The 20296-nt window shown below is 49.5% G+C and overlaps 1 protein-coding gene across 1 annotated transcript in view; it reads left to right on the top strand.

The window, feature by feature from the left end:
- The window catches only part of CNN3 (calponin 3), a 280459-nt gene that overhangs the window by 220087 nt on the left and 40076 nt on the right, over positions 1–20296 (top strand). The window lies entirely within an intron of this gene.

Here is a 20296-nt window from a genome sequence, read left to right as displayed (position 1 = left end):
ACAGGCAACCAGTTGCAGTAGCAGATCAACAGGGGTGGGGGGAGGGAGAGAAGAAGGGAAAAGGAAGGTCTTGAGAAGCTTCTAGAACTTGAAGATCTGGATCAAGTCAGAGTGCCAAGGAGGGCATTTCAGAGGGAGTCTCCTGCTGTGGAAAGATCTACCTCCCACACTCTGCTTGGAGAAACGTCTGATCTGCAGAGTTTGGGCTAGAAAACCGAAATACTCTAATGGGGAGGTATTTAGGGAGAGAAAGTTGGATGTAGCAGGGTCCCAGGCTCAACAAAGCCTTGTGGATGATGCAGAGGGTCTTGAATTTGATGCTTGCAACCACTGGGAGCCAGTGGAGAGTGTTTAGTGCTGGAGAGATGCGGTCCCTGGGCTTGAGGCCAAGGATAAATCTTGCAGTGCTGTTCTGGATTAGTTGAAGAGGGAGGGAAGAGGCATAGCTCTGGAGACATGGAGTTTCTGGGGGAAGGTGAGGAAAGGAAGAGTGCCTCTGAAGAGGTGAAGCTGAAAGTGGGCCTTTTTGGCGAAGTCAGCAATGTGAGGAGAGGAGTCGAAGATGACGCCAAGGTTTTTTTTTTTTTTTTTTTTTTTTTTTTTACCCCTCACAGGAGTGTGGGGGGGGGCAGGGAGGATGGCTATAGTGTAGGAGGCAAGAATGGGGCAGGAGTCCCAGTGAGAAGGGTCTGTTTTACTGGCATCAAGACAGATCATTCGCAGCACACCATGCCTGAAGAGCAGTCTGGGATGAGGGAGAAAGATTAAGAGGAAGGAGAGCTGTCCTCAGCATAACACTGGAATTGAGAGGAGAAAGTGGAGATCAAGTGGGTCAGAGGGGCAAGATAGAGGAGCCACAGCAAGAGGATGCAGCCCTAAGGGACGCTGCAGGTAGAGAGTGAGGTGGAGGAGAGAATATGGCCCAAATGCCCTTGGGAGGGTTATTTCGAAAGGAAGGAGGTCAGCCAGATCAGTGCCAAGTCTGTGATGCCCAAGTATCACAGAACTGATTTATGAGTATGGAATGGCTGACACTGGCAAAGGCAGAATACCGATCAAGAAGGACGAGCATGGAACGGGAGTTGGAGTCAAGGTTAAAGAGCAGGTCATCACTGGTGTTGCCTGCTCTAAATTCAGACTGATGGTCATGGTGACAACCAGCAGATTCGGTTTGGAGGGTCATTTGGGAGATGACCAACTTCTCCAAGAGTTTGCCCAAAAAGGGTGTGGTAGAGATGGGTCAATAGTTAGCCACGCAAGAATGGACCACAGATGGCTTTTTTTTAGGAGGGGGCGCACAACGGAGTGCTTGGAGAGGGGGTCAGAGGGGGAGAAGTGGGAGAATCAGTGGCAAGAGTTGTTACAGAACTCAGCCAAGGAGGGAACGAGAGGCTATTTTGTCCTTGGTTGGTCTGGAGGAGCAGGGCAACACCTGTTTAGAGGAGACTTTCATAGAGCAAACTATTTTGGTGACCTTATCGGGTGCTATGGGTGAGAAAGAGAAGAATGGGTGGGGGCAGAGGAAGGTCTGTGAGGGGTAGAGGAAAGGGGACCAGATGTCCTAAGTGTTTGTGGTAAAATGTGAGGCCATCACTGTGCATAATGCCTGGGAAGGAAGAGGAGAAATGGAGACTGCAGTAGGATTGGCATGTTCCTTGCAGATTTCAGCCTTGCTATTTGTCGCCCTGAGATGCAGGCTAGGATGTGGGCCTGTTTCTTGGAGCGGATGGAGGTCTGCATTGTCGCTGGAGCAGGCAGCAGGAAAGTTTGTCAGATATGCTAGAAGCCAGCCACTTCCGTTCCGTGACTTTGCACTTGTGTTTTGAGCAAGGCAAGGTCTGAGTCATACCAACTATTGCACTTGGAAGGAGGCTTCCTGCGAATCCTTGTGGCAGGGGCAAGGATGTAGTGTGTGTTGGAAATGGAGAGATGAAGATTAGCAAGGGCTGAGTCAGTGTGAGTCATTGGCAGGAGTGGGGGGGTGGCAATGAAGGTGATGGCGAAAGCAGCTACTGACACTTACTTCATCGGTCGAATGTCTGAGAAAGAGACTGGTAGTGCGGGTAGAGGTATAGTTGGGGACCCAGGAGCTCCAGATGTGAGGAAAGGAGAGTATAGTCTGACTAGGCAAGTGGGGGGTAGTGAAAGAATAGGAGGGCAAGATGTCAGTAGAGATGAAGGCCTCCAGGGTGTTTCTGGCTGCATGAGTAGGACCAGAGGGAAGAATGGTGAGGGAGAGTGTTGACAGTTGTGGAAGTGTAGAGTGGACATCGGTGTAGAGTGGACATATCGGGAGTGTCCAGATGGATATTGAAATCTCAGAGGAGTAGAAGCTGAGAGGTCAGAAGAGGAGGCGAGATCAGCCTATTCCGAGAGGAAGAGGGATATCTGCCTGGGGGTCCTGTAAATGGTGGCTAGAGAGTGAGCGACAAGGTAGTACAGATCCAGAGCTTGCAGATGAGAAATTCAAAGGAAGAGTATTTTTGAGTGGGTCTGATGGAAGCAGGGACCCATTCTGCAACCACACTCCCTCCAGGCTGGTTAGACATGGGATTGGGTAGGATTTTATAGCCCTCAGGAAGGAGAGTGTCACACGCAGTAACAGAGCGGCATTGAACCGTGTCTCAGTAAGGGCGAGGACGACTGGTGGCAACAGGGGTCCATTATTTTAGGACTGCACCCCAGTCAATTTCGGTAAGAGTGAAGAGTATAAAAGCCTTCCTTTTTTGATTTTGTACTATCTTTATGACCCAGTAGGTAGTGTAAGTGATTTCAACCCGGCACTTCACCAAAGTCGATGCCTAGCATGTGATGCACAGCTGAAACCCTTATTTATTTATGTCCAAGTTCTTTTATTTCTGAATGATGTACCACTTGTATCGCACCTTTCTCTTTGAATCACCCCTGGTCACACTGAACCAGGAAGCAGTCTGGTTTGCAAAGTTACAAATATTTATTTTATGTATCTCACAATATATATCGCACTATTATAATGGCTATGCAATGATTACCAATGGGGTGATGTCACACTAACAATCTCTTTAATCTCAAGAAGTAATGATAGGAAAAATAATGCAGCACGGAAATGATACTTTTGTGTGAGTTCAATCAAGATGCAATGTGATTACTCTTTCCCCTTGCACACTACTCCATACCTCCCCCACCCCCCCATTATGCAATATAAAGAGATGGAAGGAGCGAACAGGTTTCAGGAATACACAATTCAACAAAATAGCATCAATCCCAATTTTAGACCAGCAAACCCGAAAGAAACAGGAATGATTGTGAACTTGTCAAAAATGGTTTTAAAGTTGGCTTGAATGAAATGGGGGGGGGACACTGAAAATGGATTTCATGCACTGAAATTGTTTCAATACTAGTGGAGCTGCTTTGTATGGTTTCAGACATACACTAGCAATGATTATAGAGTAACTAGCAAGTTAAACTTAATTTGGAGGTCGGGTGCAATGAACCGCTATTTCACACGTTATAGATTTGAGCCAAAAGAAAATTTGCGGCAAACTTTTCAGCACGCGGTAAGTGCAATTGTGGAAAAACTACAAGGCGTTGAGATGCAGTTTTGGGTTCATTGGAAAGCTTAGGATGTTAGCTTCAAGTAGACACTTTGTTTCTAGCATAAACGGTGAAGTTATGGAGATTTTTGTGGAGGTTGTTTTTTTTTTTTCAAAAGAGGCAAAATTGCAAAACCAGAATGCACTTTTAAAATGACAAGCAAGGTTTCTTTTACACTAGGGGTAGACTAAGATGCAAACTACACGACAGCACAGTCGCCAGCCCAGGATATCTCTGGTTGGTTTCACCTGCCGAGACGCTCGCCTTTCTTCAGAAAATATAGATCAGCGCAAAGATGATTTTAACACTACTATTAGAAAAGGACTATAGGATAAGAGTTCAGGCAAGATGAAGAGAATTTCTAAAAGTGCAGTTCTGGATATGAGGATGGGTTTGGATAGGATGACTTATGGCCAATACATATGCTATTGACCATCCTATGCTATGGATACTCACTACCAATGTTTGGACAGAACCATCAGGGATTCAGGTCAGTCAAGATTCCTGGACCAGAATTCTGCTTGGCACACTGGACTGAAGGCGCTCTGGTCTGCAATCAGCAAGGCACTCTGGACACCGCACGGTGAGACTGGACGGGATCTCACGGGCTCTGGTTCACGGCTATCTTGTCACAGCACGGCTCTACTGGGTTGGATCTTTGAATTCTGGCAATAATTCTTAGCAGGAAAGCAGCTACAGCACAGCCAGGCTGTTTGGTTTCCCTTAGAGGTCTGGGGTAAAATCAGGTGTCTGGATGTTTAAAGGCCAAACTGAGAATGGTTCAGCTTTGGAAATGGGCCTTTCTGCTTTCAAAGTTCTGGAGTATGGAATATGGATTTCTCTTGCAAAGTGCTCCGCCAGCAATCGGTTGGTGGGTGAATGTGTGTGTGCCTAGGTCCTAAGCTGGCTCCATTTATGGGTTTACTAAAGGGTTAGGTATGCTGAATTATAGGCACACCCCCTAGGTATTCTATTGGCTAGGGTCTTTCCTCTCCCTTGATTGGAGAAGAAAACAGAGTGTCACCATGTGTTTTATGATCCAGGGAAATATCTCCCCTTTGTTTTTGCACATGAAATCTACTTCTCATATAATACATATTTACAATTTTACAAACTTGACAGCAATACCATATCTATATCACATATTTTGTGGAGAAAGTATTCTTCCAAGACCCATCGCTGTCAGCTTGGGTCTGCATTTGGCAACTTTTTGCACTTTTGTCCGGGACCCAATTGTCTGATTCGTCCACAATTTCCTACATTCCTACATATGTGCGCATGATATCTGGGCATATTCATATGAAGTTTCATGCTTCTGACATCAATACAATGGCTACAAAACCAGATTGTTCACTACGCCTTCTCAGAACATCGCACAGAGTTCCGAGTCCTTTTAAAATGTGCTCCAAAAAAATTCACATTAACAATACTGTAATTTGTCAGTCCTTTTGAAAAATATACTTTCTGTGCTTTGAGAATCAACAAAAATTTCTGTTCCCGCCTCCAGTTTCTGGTGGCTCAAGAGCAATCCCCGCCTTCTTCTTCTGGCAGGAGCTACTGTTGACACCTTAATCTGCATACCCTTTCAGCCAAGGAAGTCCTTTGTCTCGCCCACGAGCAGCAGCCCAAATCTCCCCTCTTCAACACCTGAATGTGATTTCCTGGCATTTTGGTGGGAAGCAGAAGGGAGGCGTCTTTCCCAGTGGGGGAAGTTTCTTTGTAGTTTTGGCTGAATCGGGCTTACTTTAAAAGTACATTTGTTACGTTTTTTTCTTTGAAATTAAACGTACAATTTTAAAACCGGCAATCAGAACTCTAATTCCAGTCTCTAAAACACAAAGATGAAATAGTTGAAACCTATATTACTTTTGATAGCAGGTCACTTAATTCCAACCATTTGATTTTAACTGCACACGTTTAAGCTTCTAATGCAATTAAATGACAGCTGTCATACAGGCGGCCAGTGGTACTGCACCCATATTTTGACAGATTTTCCAGGCAAGCACTTTTTTTAAAACATTTTTTAATGTGGATATTCTGGTGATAGATTCTGCTTTTCCTGGCCTTGTGTGCTCCTGTTTACTTAAAGTGACGGGTAACACCCAGCAAGGATGTTGGATATTTTCTGATGTTTTGAACCATTATTTTGTATTTTAAGATTTCAGAGCAATTTCTGGGTTTCCTTGCAATAAAGCAGTGCCTTTCATGCAGTTTCCATTTTTCCTTGATAGGCAGCCCAGTGAGGTTTCAGCAGTGTGGTCTCCTTCCACTACTGACACAGGCAAAGTAGATTGGCAGCCATCTTTTCCCGTTTCACAAATTTTCATGCGTAGTGCGCATGGGCCTTTTGGCCATTTTGTTGATTCTGGTGCCACCAGCACACAGGGATGTTGCAGGGCAGAGCCTAGTGGGTTAAAACATACCACAGTAGGAAGATAAAAGTATCCCCTGATCTGGGTTTATTGGCTGGTTTCTGCGAGTGTGGGAGAAGCAGTAGTAGATATTGAGCCAAAACTATGTTGAGCAGAGGGAGAAGTCACATATTGGAGGCAGATAGCTGAGATGAGAATGGGTGAGACAGAAGTCAGTAGTTAAGTAGGAGAGAGCGAATATTTGAAAGTGGGGGCGAATTAGCAGGAGAGGGCGGGGGGGAAACGGGGGGGGGGGGGGCTAGGGCAGTAGGAGAGCAAGGAAGTTTTGAAGAAGGAAACAGTCTACAGTTTGGTACTTTCACTACATTACCCTGAATGCAGTGTTGGGGGATTTATTTGACAAGCTTTAGGTCTCATCTCACAATGTTGGTATCCAGTGATTTTAATGAATATAAAATGACATTTTAACTAAACAAAAAACAATGACATGTTTTTTTCTTTAAATGTGGGGTAAGGGGTTAATTCTGGTGGGGAGGGGGTTGGAGTTGTGTTAAACATGCGGAAATGTGTTTGGGGGACCCCCCAAAGAAACAATGTTTTAAAAAAAAAAAGTTTTCGTTAAAAATCACATACATCCCACAATGTCTTTAGATGACTGAACTGTTTTCAGAGGTTCAGCATCAGGCTGCAGTCTTTCACTTGCAGCCGCAGGATCTTCCCTACCTTCCCTTTTTTCCTTTAGCTGGCCTTCTCGTTTACTTCGCTCTAAAGAAATCTGTAATGTGCAGCAAAGGGACAGGGGGCTGAAATGGTAAATGTCATGCATCTTCTCGGATGACCCACTCTTGGGCTTTCTGTAAACTTCCCAGCATTGACTCCAGAATACATCCTGCAACCTTGGTTCTCCTGTGCAGTCCACCACCTGAAAACCACCCCAGAAAATTGAGCATTATCCCTGGTCCAGTTCTCTTCATATATTTTACAGCTACTGTTTGCCTCCCTACTTACAGGTCTAAAAATTACCTCCTTCCATGTGATGACTTGGCCAATGTGCAAAGGAGATGTATATCGCTTAGTTGCGAATATCTATATCTAAAAGGATGAAGTACGTCGACTGCCTCCCATTCTCGATGCATTATACACGGACCAGAGTGGGCGGGAACCCAAGTGTGCAAGGTTTCCTTAAGTTTCTGACAAATCTCCCATTGGGGCTGCACAACACATGGTGCAAAAGAAGGCAAATGCTAGACTTTTTCTTTGGTGGAAACATGAACTGGACGACGGACTGGTAGAAACACTTCCACTGATGGTGCAGGTTACAGAACAGTTCATGCGCTGCATGGTTAATTTATTCTTCAATGAGGAAAAATAGGAACTGACACTATAGGATCCTGTGCCTCATAGGATTATGGATACAGTATGAATGAGGTTTAGCAGATCACCTGACTTGGGGAATAAGCAATCAAATGCTAGTAGTAGGGAAGTAATGTCTTCAGAAACTGCAACAAAAGAATTGGCAATGATATTAGCCAGCTGTGATTGACACAAATGGGATGAGTTGGCACAATTGTATTGAAATGCTGCCTGAAGAATGTGTGCACTAGCCATTGTGCCAAAATGGCAAATAACCTCGCGTACAATGATCAACTGCAAGACTTTGAGCAGCAGCAGGGCCCAAGCGCCATGTCATAGTAGTCAGCTCAGCCTTCTGTTGCAGGCAAATATAAAAATGCCTACTGCTAGACAAAATTCTTTTTGTGAAGAAGTGAATCCTCAAATTGCATGACAATTTGTGTGATGTCCTCAAACTATGAAAGAGCATTTGTGCTGGGCGTGTCTGATGTTGGTGGTAGACTGGCCACCTAGACACTTGGGACAGGGTGGCATGACCATGACCATGAATATGTGGCGGTGTGGATTGAATATGTAGTTGACATCTAGCAATTGCTCACCTCTCCACTTTGCAATGTTGTCTCCCACAAGGTATCCCTGCTTCATCTACCTCATTATGCCCTAGTGTTCCACTGCTTCTTTGTAGACACTGTTTCCCTCAGTAAATGGCTATAGGACCACTTTTTTAAAATTATTTTTAACCAGGCTTTGTGTCTTGAAGGAAACCATGAAATTGTCCTGCTCAGAACTTCTGAACTGTTGAGTAATCTGTATTTGCGATGTGAAATATTTTTGAAATATTGTGTGGCATGTATGCTTACTTTGAAGGAGCAGATGTTCAAAGTTGCTCTGCATAGGTAAGTGTGGTTTCTTTGTGAGAAATTCAACCTAAAACAAGTGAAATCTACTTGGACAGAATCTTTTAAAAGTAAAACCAAATCAGTTAACGGCCCACTTCTCATCCCCTCTGATGGTACTCCAGTGGGGGAGGTGTGTAGGATTGCCTAATCTTTGCCCATCATTTGAGGTGATGCCAAAAGAACAGGGGGCTGGACACTACACAATGGGTACTGTATAGCATGCCAAATGACCTTTCAAAGTCCAAATAGGGGATTGATACAAAATAGAAATCTACTGCAACTTCTTGAAACCCTTTTCTTTGGGGCCATAGAAGGGACTTATTCTTCAGGCGTAAGTATTCACAAGTCCACGAGGCATTGTGGGTTTGTAGCCACTAAACAAGTTTGTTGAAGCACAACCATTTTGTTTGACAGCACTCGTTGGACGGCACTTGAAGGAGTTCAATGGTTTCTGTAGAAAACATGAACTTCTCCAGCATGGGGTCTGGCATGGATTCACATGCTCATGAATATTCCCCGTCAGGCCGGGAATCCTCGGTAAAGAAAAAATCAGTATCAGTTTCATTTCTGATCTTTCTTAGTAGTAACCAATCGCTGATCTCTGGATCATACTGCCCCCAGCCAATGACTGCCCTCTCCCTAGGCCCCGCATCTGGCAGCCATCCTCAGATTTTTACCGCACGCTCAAGTGTTCGGAGTCCTCGTGCTTTAGCTCTCGAGTTTTATTTTGCTGCGTTTTTGCGCTTTTTCAGGAGATTTTCTCATTTTCTCGGTTTAATCGAGCCTCAAGCTCCACTGTTTCTACTTCCGACAACGGGGACCCGTTTCGGAATTCTTCTATGTCTCAAGGGTGAAGTTTACATCAAGTTTACACTTCTTGGAGTATTCCGGAAGATCTGCGGCCTACCTCAACGGACATGGCCCAGGACAAGGGAAGCTTGACGCCCAGATCCAAGCTGTTCAGGTGCTGCTTTGGATGCGGATTGCAAAACGGTTTCAAGGAGGACGAGCATTTGCGATGTCTCTACTGCCTTCATGAGGACAAGACGCATGTGGAGAAGGACTGTGCATTCTGCAAGAACCTTTCGGAATGGACCAAACAAGATCGCCGTTCCCGCCTCGCCACCTGGCTGGAGAAGGGCACAGCAGGTGAGAAGGCGAAGAAAAAGTCTGAGCGGGCTTCGAAGTCCTCTGAGGGCGCCCCGGTGACGGGGGCCCAACAGGCCAAGCACGGCGAGCCCGCAGGCACCGGGAGCGCCGAAAGGTTGGGCTCTTCAGCTGCCAGGCAGGGCACTACTTCCCTTGCACGTTCGACCACGAGCCAGCGCTCTGGTTCGGGGAAGAGGAAGTCCGAGAACCCGAATAAGCTGCTGGAGGGGATCCGGTCGATCTCGAAGGGGGAGCAAGGCGCTGACCTCCCCCCCCCCCCCCCCAAGGCGAAGGCCCAGGACGCACCTAAGGTGATGAGGGCTTTGATCCAGCCGGCAAAGGCCTCTATCGAAGTGGTCGCTGCGACCCTGGCGAAGCCGGCTGAGACTACGCCAGTGGAAACAGCCTCTGGGCCCAGAGTATCCCTGCCACCGCGGAGGGAATCCTCTTTCTAGCCCATCGTTCAGACCCCTGTGAAGTCCCCAGTGGAAAAGAGGGGGGGGGCCGGTGGCCATTACAGACTCGGAATCCTCCTCTGAGGAGGAGCTGGTGGGAACCGAGAAGGGCCTCAACGAGAGGTTCGATCCCAGGGGGCGGTCCCTGCTGACGTGATCGGCAAAGAGGGCCAAGTGGAGCGGCCATCCCATCCGTCGCAGCCATTACCCGAGCCACAGGATAGCTCGGCAGCCATTTTGTTGGCAATACAATCCTTATGTACCGAGATAAGGACGAGATTACCACGGACCCCGACGGAGGATCCAGAACCAGGCCCGTCGGGAAGCCCTCCGAACAAGCGGAGGAGAGTCCACCCTGCTCCGCCCTTCGTGCCTGCGAGACCTGTGGACCCCTCATCCCCCTCGCCGGACCCTAGAGAGGATACGGCGATGGATACAGCGACGGACGATGACGGCAGCGATGACACAGCGGACATCCCGTATCACCGCCCCCCCCCCCCCTTCACGTGCTTCTCCAGCCGACGAAATTGGCTCTTTCCATGCCATGATAACCAGGGCATCCGAGCTCTTCCAGCTCTGCCCTGAAGAACAAAAAAAGGAAGGGTTTCTGTACCAACGACGAGAGGCCAAGAGGAAGACGGTCCTCGCGGTGCCTTTGCTCGAAAACATCTGTGACGAGGGGCTTGCTGTCCTCAAGAACCCTTTCACGACACCCGCCAAGAGGGACAGGTACGAGAAGTAGTACAGAGTCCCCGATGCCGCCCCTTGTGCCCCTTGTGCCTCAGGGCCCAGCCACGCCGGAATCTGTTGTCTCGGCAGCGGCTAAGAAGGCAGCGGGTGCGGCGGCTCAACTTCCACTTCCCCGCCGGACAGCGAGGGCAAGAAGTTTGATTCCGTGGGACGACGAGTCATCTTGTCGGCGTGGACGATTAAGGCGGCCAATGCCTCAGCGATCGTGGCCCGCTACGACAGGGAGCTCTGGTTCAAGATGGCTCCCCTGCTAGACTTCCTACCTGACGACAAGAGGGCGGAGGCCCTAGAAATGCTGCAGGAAGGCGAGGTGGCGTCGGATCACGCCATAACGGTGGCAACGGACATTGCCGATACCGGATTTCGCCAACTGGGCAACGGAGTTTGCCTCCGACGACGGCTCAAGGCGACAGACTTTCGCCAGGACGTCCAGACCAGAGTGTTGGACATGCCGTTCGACGGCAACAACCTTTTTGGTACGGTGGTGGACGAGTCTCTACAGGCCATCGAGACCGACTCGGAGACGGCCCGGGCCCTAGGGGTGCTTCAACAGCGACGGCCCTCTCCGGGCTCCGGAGGCAGACAGGGTGCCTCCAAAGGATCCAGTGATGGCTCCTCCACTTACCGCCAGGCGACCCGTTCCCCTTCCCAGGAGGCCTACAGAGGTCGCGGCAAGCAAGGGGGATTCTGCCGTCGTCGGCAAGGCAGCCTCCAAGCAAGACCGTGTTGTCGGGGCCCCCACCGAAGCACCCCGGTGGGAGGCCGGCTGACTAAGTTCGTCAGTGTGTGGGAGTCCATCTCCACCGACCGTTGGGTGTTGGACACCCTGGCCAACGGGCACTCGCTGGAATTCCAAAAGAAGTGCCCTCGCATTCCTCCCGTGGCCAGGAAGGAGAATCACGTCCCTCAACTTCTGTTGGAGGTAAGGGGAATGCTCAAGAAAGGTGCCATCGAGCTTGTCCCCAGGAGGCTCCGGGGCTCTAGAGTATCAAGGTACAGGCGGTTGGCGCCCCATCCTGGACCTGCGTCGGTTAAACAAATACATCAAGGCGCAGAAATTCAGGATGGTCACCCTCCAGCATGTGCTGGGACAGCTGGAGGAAGGCGACTTCCTATTGTCATTGGACCTGGAGGATGCTTACTTCCACATCCCCATTCTAAAAAGGCACAGGAAGTTCCTGAGGTTCGTGGTTCAGGGACGCCACTACCAATTCAGGGCCCTACCGTTCGGATTAAAGTCGGCACCCAGGGTTTTCACCAAGTGCCATCCACGTCTACCCCTACCTGGACGACTGGCTAATCCGGGCAAGAACAAGGGAACTCGCCGTCGAACACACAGCGAGGACCGTCCAGTTGCTCATGGAGATGGGGTTCGCCATTAACTACCCCAAATCCCACCTGGTTCCATCGCAAGTAGCACTGTTTCTGGGAGCGAAGCTCGATACAGTGGGGCAATTGGCCTCCCCTTCAGAGGAGAGGACCAAGACCATCCTGGGCAAGGTGCAGCGCCTGTTAGCCACGGACGTGGCCAGGGTGAGGTTCATCAAGTCCCTTCTCGGGATGATGTCCTTGTACACCTTTGCAGACTTCGGATGCGTCTGCTACAGGAGTTCCTCGACGCCCGCTGGTTTCAGGAGACGGGCTGCTTCGAGGACAGGATCCCTCTCGACGAGGAGTTCCGTCGGGTGATCCTATGGTGGGGCACCCGTGCTCACCTCGCTACAGGCACGGACTGTCAAACCCCGGCGTTTCAGGAGACTGTGACGGACGCCTCTCTGGAGGGTTGGGGGGCCCACACCGGAGATCTCCACACAAGAGGCCTTTGGCTCCCGGAGGAGAGGTGTCATGATGCCTACCTCCAAGGTGCCAGACAAGACTCTGCTACCCCAGAGGCAGACATCATGTCTTCAAGGCAAGTCACAACAGCCTCAAGTAGGGGCTCTTTGGACTCAGTCCTGGCGCCTTTGGCGCCAGGCTCATATCGGGCCACAGTCCTGGCGCCATAGGCGCCAGGCTCATAAAAGGGGACTTTGTGTTAAAGGTGCTTAGTGTTAACTTACCTGATGCAGACCATGCTGCAACATCCAGGACTTCTGAGGCCTGAATGGGACTACTTTATCTTTGGAACTACTTAACCACACGGGTGTGGTCAGGGGAGGAATACATACCTGAGAGGAAGGATACATACCTGGAACTACTTTGAAGGCTATTTAAGCCACGCCAAGCAGCAACTCACGCTTCGCGTTGTTCTGCATCTAGCAGCTGGACGCTCACCGTGTTTGCTCCAGCATTCTGTCTTCTGACACTCCTGCCAGCATCCTGGAACACCTGCAAAGAGAGAAGAGAAAAGGGTAAAGAGTCCTTACCTGCTAAATCCGCATTCCGGAGACCTCTCGCCGACGGTCCTGAAAAGGAAGACATCCATTTAAAAGCACATCGCATCGATCGCTGCAGCGCCACATCTCACTCACCTGTACAAGGTACCACCACGTTCTACGGCGACATCTGGACTCGCAGCCACATCACCGCGCCTAGGGAGAAAAAGACAAGGGGAAAGAAAACAAGGAAACCTTAATTTCCATTACAAAGCTTACCTGTTGGGTTATTCCAACTTCATTTCGGGTCGGTGCCGCATCCTGGCATTTCCGGACCCCGGCCCCTAAGGGGAAAAAAGACCATCAGCGTTAGTGGGCGCATGAAAAGACAATACCCAAACGCCCATTAAAGATTTACCTGATTTCTTCTGGATTGAGCTTCGTTTCGGGTCGGTGCCGCATCCAGGCATTTCCAGACCCCGGCCCCTATGGGGAAAAAAGACATCAGCGTGAGTGAGCACATTGATACAAGGACACTGAGAACTCTCATCAAGCTCACCAGAGTCTCATTCAACGGTTCCACAGCTCTTCTCAGAATAGTTTCCGCACCTGTAAAAGAGACAACAAACAATTATTATTGCAGAATCATACTCATTAACAGAATCCTTACGGTACTATACCGGGAAAACAAAACTTGAACCCTCTACAATCAAAATCCCAGTGAAGTAACTGGATACAACGCGCCCCTGCATGAGAAGCAGGATTGAGAGCTCAACCTTTCAAACCCTAAGGTGAGACTTCATGTGGGGGTCGCAGGAGGGTTTCGTAGAGGGGTGAGAAGGGAGCGGGAGGCTTATACTTTCTCCCGCAGATTGTTAATACTCCCTTTTCACATACAGAAATATATTCCTGCGAGCCAGACAAGCCAGATTCGAAGGTCCGGTCTAGTCCATCTTCCGGGTCCTGCGCTTCACCATAGAAGAAGCAACAACACTCCAAACCAGACCTGCGCCCCTGTGGGAGTCAGGTGAGCGTAACAAGAGGTCTCTCCACATCAACATTTTGGAGCTCCGAGCAGTGTTTTGGGCTCTCAAGTCGTTCCTTCCCTCCCTCAAGGACAAAGTGGTGAGGATCTTCACCGACAACACCACCACAATGTTCTATATACGGAAGCAAGGGGGCACCAGATCCCCAGCCCTATCCAAGGAGGCCCAGGATCTGTGGCACTGGTCCGTCACCCAGGAGATGTTTCTGGTTCCCTTCCACTTGGCAGGAATAAAAAACACCATCGCTGACTCACTCAGCAGGGAGCTGCGCTCGTGCCACGAGTGGGAACTGCGCCAGGATCAAGTGGATCAGCTCTTCCAACTATGGGGCAAACCCCAGATCGACCTGCGACGAACTCCAAGTGCCAGAGGTTCATCAGCAGGTTCCCACAGCCGAGGAGCATGGGCGATGCTTTCTCGTTCCCCTGGGACGGCCTGTTTCTAGACGCATTCCCTCCGTTGCCGTTGCTGCTCCGCCTCATCAACCAGCTCAAGAAGTCCAGGTGCAGGATGATCCTCGTCGCACCGGCGTGGCTGAGGCAGATCTGGTTCCCGGACCTTCTGGACTTGTCGACGTCCCCACCAGTCAAGCTGCCGGTGGACGCGGATCTTCTCTCCAGAGAAGGAGGCGCCATTCTCCATCACGACCCACAGTCGCTGAACTTGCAGGCCTGGCTCCTGCAGCACTAGAGTTTGGAGGGTACGATATACCGGCTGATTGCAGAGAGGTTCTTGCAAAGGCCAGGGCATGTCCTCAACTCTCGTGTTACGGTGATAAATGGAAGAGGTTCTCTGTCTGATGCCATGCACAGAAGGTTAACCCTCTGCAGATTACGGCCCCTCAAGTACTGCTGTACCTACTGTCGCTGGCCAAAGCTGGACTGGCTCACGCCTCCATCAAAATACATCTGGCTGCCATCTCCTGATATACCAGGACTACGGGATGGGCGTCCTTGTGGTCTCGTCGCCTGGTGAAGGAATTTATGAAGGACGATTCTGATCATTCCCGCTGGTGAAGTTCCTGTCATGGAAGACAGCGTTCCTTGTGGCCATCACCTCCGCACGACGAGTGAGAGAGATCCAGGCCCTATCTTGCAAGCCTCATGACTTTTCATGACACGAGGGTGGTGCTGAAGATGCACCCCTCCTTCATGCCCAAGGTGCCGTCGGACTTCCTCCTCAACGAGCCCTTGGTGTTACCAGTTTCTTCCTGTCGCCTTCGACACCGACCGAGAGGACTTTTCACTCGCTGGATGTAGCTAGAGCGTTGAAGTTCTATGTGGACCGCACAAAGTTTTCGGAAGACGTCACAACTGTTTGTGAACTTTGGGTCTCTGAATCAAGGGACGGCTCTCCCGAAGACTTCGATTTCCAGATGGTGCTCCGCTGCCCGGCCGTCCGAGAGCCCATTCGACCAGAGCGATCGCTGCTACCACGGCGTTCCTGTCTGGTGTGCCCCTGCTGGACATCTGCAGGGCTGCTACATGGAGGTGGTCGCACACCTTCACAAGATTCTACTGCGTCGATCGGGACTCCAGGGTCGGCCAAGAAGTGCTGCGCAACCTGTTGTGAGCCTGGTGAGGAGGTAAGAATTGCTTAATTTTGAGTTTTGGATGTAATGCTTAATGTTGAGCCTTTGCCACCTCCCGCGATTGTGCATGTGTATACTGCTATGTATTATTTTATTCATGAGCATGTGAATCCATGCCAGACCCCATGCTGGAGAAGGAACAAGTTACTTACCTGTTCTCCAGCATGGGTCTGGCATGGATTCACAGGCGAACCCTCCCACCTACCCCTCTGCGGCTCTTCACTTGGTCATACTGCCACTTGGCGTGCTACCAAATCTGAGGATGGCTGCCAGAGGCGGGGAGTCATTGGCTGGGGGCAGTATGACCCATAGATCAGTGATTGGTTACTACTAAGACAGATCAGAAACTGATTTTTTTCTTTACCGAGGATTCCCGGCCTAACGGGGAATATTAATGAGCATGTGAATCCATGCCAGACCCATGCTGGAGAACAACAGTTACAGGTAAGCAACTTGTTCCTTTCTGGTTGCTATTTATCTGTGCAAGGCCGCCCAACTAGAATGGCATCAGCGCCAAGTGTGTTCACAAGTCTGCCATGGGTGGCAGTAACACATGTACACCAATGCGCTAGTGTAGCCATGCCTAGACAAATGGCTGCTAGGTAGAGGGTGGAGCATGTTCAACACAGAGGACAGTCTCATTCCTACACTACTTGGGATTTGCAGTGAGCATCCATGCAATCTCTCCTGGGCCCAAACTGAGTCTAGAATGTTCTGTGAGTGGTAACGGACGTCAAATTGGCACTGACCTTTCCCTCACAGGATGTGCATCTTTCGGGACATGGCTCCCCTTTACCAGGTGTTACCCTGACAGTGAGGAAAGTAGTGAAAAGGTTGGGGATGACTGCATGTTTTATTCATGTGATAACAAACGCTATGCTGCACATGCATTGCTTGGAGCAAGGATCTCAGTCAATAGCGACGCGTCGTGGGAACCTTACTCCTAAACAGCTAAGCTGGTTTGGGCTGAGATCTGTAGTTTAATCTTTTGGAGCGCCAAATGTTGATCTGTTTTCCAAGAATGGCTCGAAACACAATGGTCCCGTGCAGAGGGAGACTGGGAAGGTATAGTGGTTGTAGCTTGGGTCATTCAGTGACTCAACTGGTAGACACCATAGGTTTGTAGTGAGGGGGTGATTATTTATTTTATTTTTTTTACATTCCCCTCAATTGACCACAAATGCTACATCCCTACTGGCATAGCCAGCCCACATACAGGATTTAGCTGCACAGGGTGTGTAGCTACAAAACTCCCCGCACAGCCCCTTGTTGGAGATTACAGTACTGGCCCTAGTGTGTGTTTGTGTATATATATATATATATATATATATATATATATATATATATATATATATATATATATATAGCCTCGGTAGTGGCCATGTAGTTGTGGTTAAGTTGGTGTTTCCATAGGAAGAGCACTTTTTGGGCGGCTTATAACTTCGCTCCCCCTGGACGAATCCTCACCAAACTTTGCAAAAAAAAAAGTATATGGCCCACTCTTTTTTTGCAAAGTTTGGTGAGGATGCGTCTAGGGGGGTCCCAAAACTTTTTTTTCCCCCATAGACTGAATGCGAAAATATTTTTGCTCGTGCCTACAGCCCAAACCGCTGGACGGATTTTCACCAAATTTGGACCAGGAGCAGCGGCTTGGTCCCGAAAGTGTGCTTTTGCAAATTTGGTGAAAAATCTGTCTTTTTTATTTTTTTTATTATTTTTTTTTTTTTAATGACCAAAAGGTAGGTCAGAAAAAATTAGTGATATCTGTGTTCGCTTCGCGGACACACTTCCCTGTTTGCTCCGCCGACAGGACGGTGATTGGGCAAGCAGCTTGCGTGATGTCTGCGGACATCTGACGTGCTTTTCTATTGGCTGCCATGAAGCATGCAGTGCGTCTATTTTCAGAGACGCCCGCCATCTTTGTTTATCAGAGCGTGATCTGCTGCTGCGGCTGCCTGCACAGTGTAGATGTGGGCTGGGTCGGCTCTGCATCGGCCACGAAAAGGCGGTGAGGCACAGGCCCTCGTCTCTCTTGTTCGCCCCACCCCCCGCTCATGGCCCCTGTCTCCCATGTCCCCCCCCCTCGCTGAGTCTCCGTGTGTTCCTCCCCCACACCCCACTCATGCCCCGTGTCTCCCTACTGTTCCCCCCCACCCCCGCTCATGCCCCGTGTCTCTCCCCTTCCCTCCCACCCCCGCTCATGCCCCGTGTCTCTCCCCTTCCCTCCCACCCCCGCTCATGCCCCGTGTGCCCTGTTCCCCCACCCACCACTCATGCCCCGTGTGTGCCCTGTTCCCCCCACCCCCGCTCATGCCCCATGTCTCCCTCGTGTTCCTCCCCACCCCCCTGCTCATGCCCCATGTTTCCATGTTCCTCCCCACCCCCGCTCATGCCCCGTGTGCCCTGTTCCCCCCCACCCCCGCATGCCCGGTGTGCCCTGTTCCCCCCCCACCCCCGCTCATGCCCGGTGTGCCCTGTTCTCCCCACCCCCCCGCTCATGCCGTGTGCCCTGTTCCCCCCCCACCCACCACTCATGCCCCGTGTGCCCTGTTCCCCCCACCCCCGTTTATGCCCCATGTCTCCCTCGTGTTCCTCCCCACCCCCCCGCTCATGCCCATGTGTCTCCCCTGTTCCCCGCCACCCCCTGCTCATGCCCTGTTGTGTTCTCTTTATACACCCCGTCTTCCCTTTCCATGGTGGCCATCTTGGTAAAAAATGTTCCCTCCTACACCGGGACGCCTCAGTGTAGAAAGGAATTTTTTTTTTCTTTTTTTTTTTTAACCACCCGGGGTTCCCACTTTGAGGACCTAAGATGCTAGTGGTCTTCATCTATTGAAAAGGACGTTATGATTAAGTTGCGCTACGACCCATATTCTTAGCAGTGCACAGTGGTGGCGTGAGTTATGGTTGCTTAGCTTACCATAACTGGCGAATTTCAAGGGTTTTTCGGTTTTACTTGGAACCATAACGTCCCTTAACCATAGCATCCCTTTTAACAAAGTTTTTCCATTGTGTGTGTATGTGTATATATATATATATATATATATATTATATATCTATATATATCCATTTTTTTAACCCTGGGCGAACCTATCAATGTAATATGGCAAACCTATCAATGTAATATGTCAACAAACGGGAAGGCATGCACTCCAATGAGCCAAAGTAGCGCAAGAGATACGGCAATTGCGTTGCCTCAAAGATTATACAAATTGTATTCATGTCACATGTGCTGCTAAGTGAAAGTGTGGATATATGAAGTTATCCCTTGGAGCACACACAAATGGGAACGTATTCGGCAATGGACACTCCGGGTATGCAATGGGAACCAAAAATGCAAGAAACGTAGTGCTCACAAACACAAAATTGGGCAGTGTAGTCCTCTTATTTGGTCCGTGGTCTTTGCATGCACTTTCAACCCCTCCTACCACCCACCAACCACACATTGATATCAATCTTTCATGTTAACAATTGATTTAACAGATCATTTCAATCAATCTGACACAAACTAGTCTGCATGCACGTTCGGTTCAGAGAACCGAACTGTAAATCATTAACAGAACAAGGCCATGGGAAACTGCACTGGTTTGCCTGGTGGCAAACCTGGGGCAATTACATGGGCATAGGACATGGGTGGGACAGGGGGGACAAATCCCCCCACAATTTTAAGTGGGGGGGTGTAATGTCATTTATCCCCCCCCAGAATATGTTTGGTGTGTCGTGCAGGAATCTGTTTTTTGAAGTGGGGGGAGGGGTGGCTTACTATGTAAGCTGCCCTCTCCCCCTGGCCCCCAAAGCATGGGAGGCAATACCCTGGGGGCAGATGGGTGATCTGCCCCCAGGGAAGGTGGGTAAACAAAAAAAAAGTTTAACTTAGTTTTGGGTGGGGTGGGTGCAGGTGGGACCACTAGCCACCAGGGATTTTTGCAAGGGGGAGCCCCTCTTCCCCCCCCCCCCCCACCCTAAGTGGATGGGGGCACCTGCTGTGTGAAAAGACTTGGGGTTACCAGTGTTTTAGGATTTTCCCTTTGCACCCAGGTAGGTGCACCACACATGAGGTACCATTTTTCATCGGGAAACCTGTGGGAACGCGGGAAGGTAGGCCATGTGTTTTCTGCGTGTTTCTGTGGGTGACCAGAGTGGAATATGCGGAAATTGAGTTTTTTTGTCATTTTCCCATTTCCTCCCAACTATGGAATCTTTCCCTACATAGTTGTTGCCTGACCTGTGCAAATCACCCCTTCCTAAACTTGGAATATTGTCTACTTTTCAGAAATGTATGCCTTTCTGGCTCCCCATTCAGCTTTCCTACCCTTTTCTTCCATTCCGTCCATGCATGTCCTATTGGTCAATAAACGCCAAAATCGCCTACCTCTCACAAAACGGCTGATTAGCATTTGGTTTCCACTCAATCTGTTCTTGAAAGCCTGGAAAATGGCGAATCCAGCACATCAAACCATTTGTTCCTAGCTCTTACAAGGAAAACGCCACAGGCTTCTGTGTACAACAGTTTATTGGCATTTGCTGAAAAAAAACAAATGTTCTCCTTTTTGGTTATTTTCTCTCACCCCCCCCCCCCCCCTACAGCAAACCAGGATTCCTGGGTGGCGTTATGACCGCCTAAATGTGGGGAAAAAAAGGGGCCGAGATATCTCATGTAACGAAGTTACAAGGGATTGAATGGTGACATACAGAAATCACCAAAGAAGGCCTTGGCACTGGGGGGGTGGGTAATACCCATGGCAGTTAAGGGGTTACGATGGTAAAGCCCCAGAGGAGATATCATTTGTAAG

Source organism: Ambystoma mexicanum, chromosome 1q (assembly GCF_040938575.1).
Source record: "Ambystoma mexicanum isolate Mex_15411 chromosome 1q, UKY_AmexF1_1, whole genome shotgun sequence".
NCBI classification, from domain to species: domain Eukaryota; kingdom Metazoa; phylum Chordata; class Amphibia; order Caudata; family Ambystomatidae; genus Ambystoma; species Ambystoma mexicanum.
The sequence above is the reverse complement of the archived record's forward strand: the minus strand, read 5'-3'. Positions and strand labels throughout refer to the sequence as shown.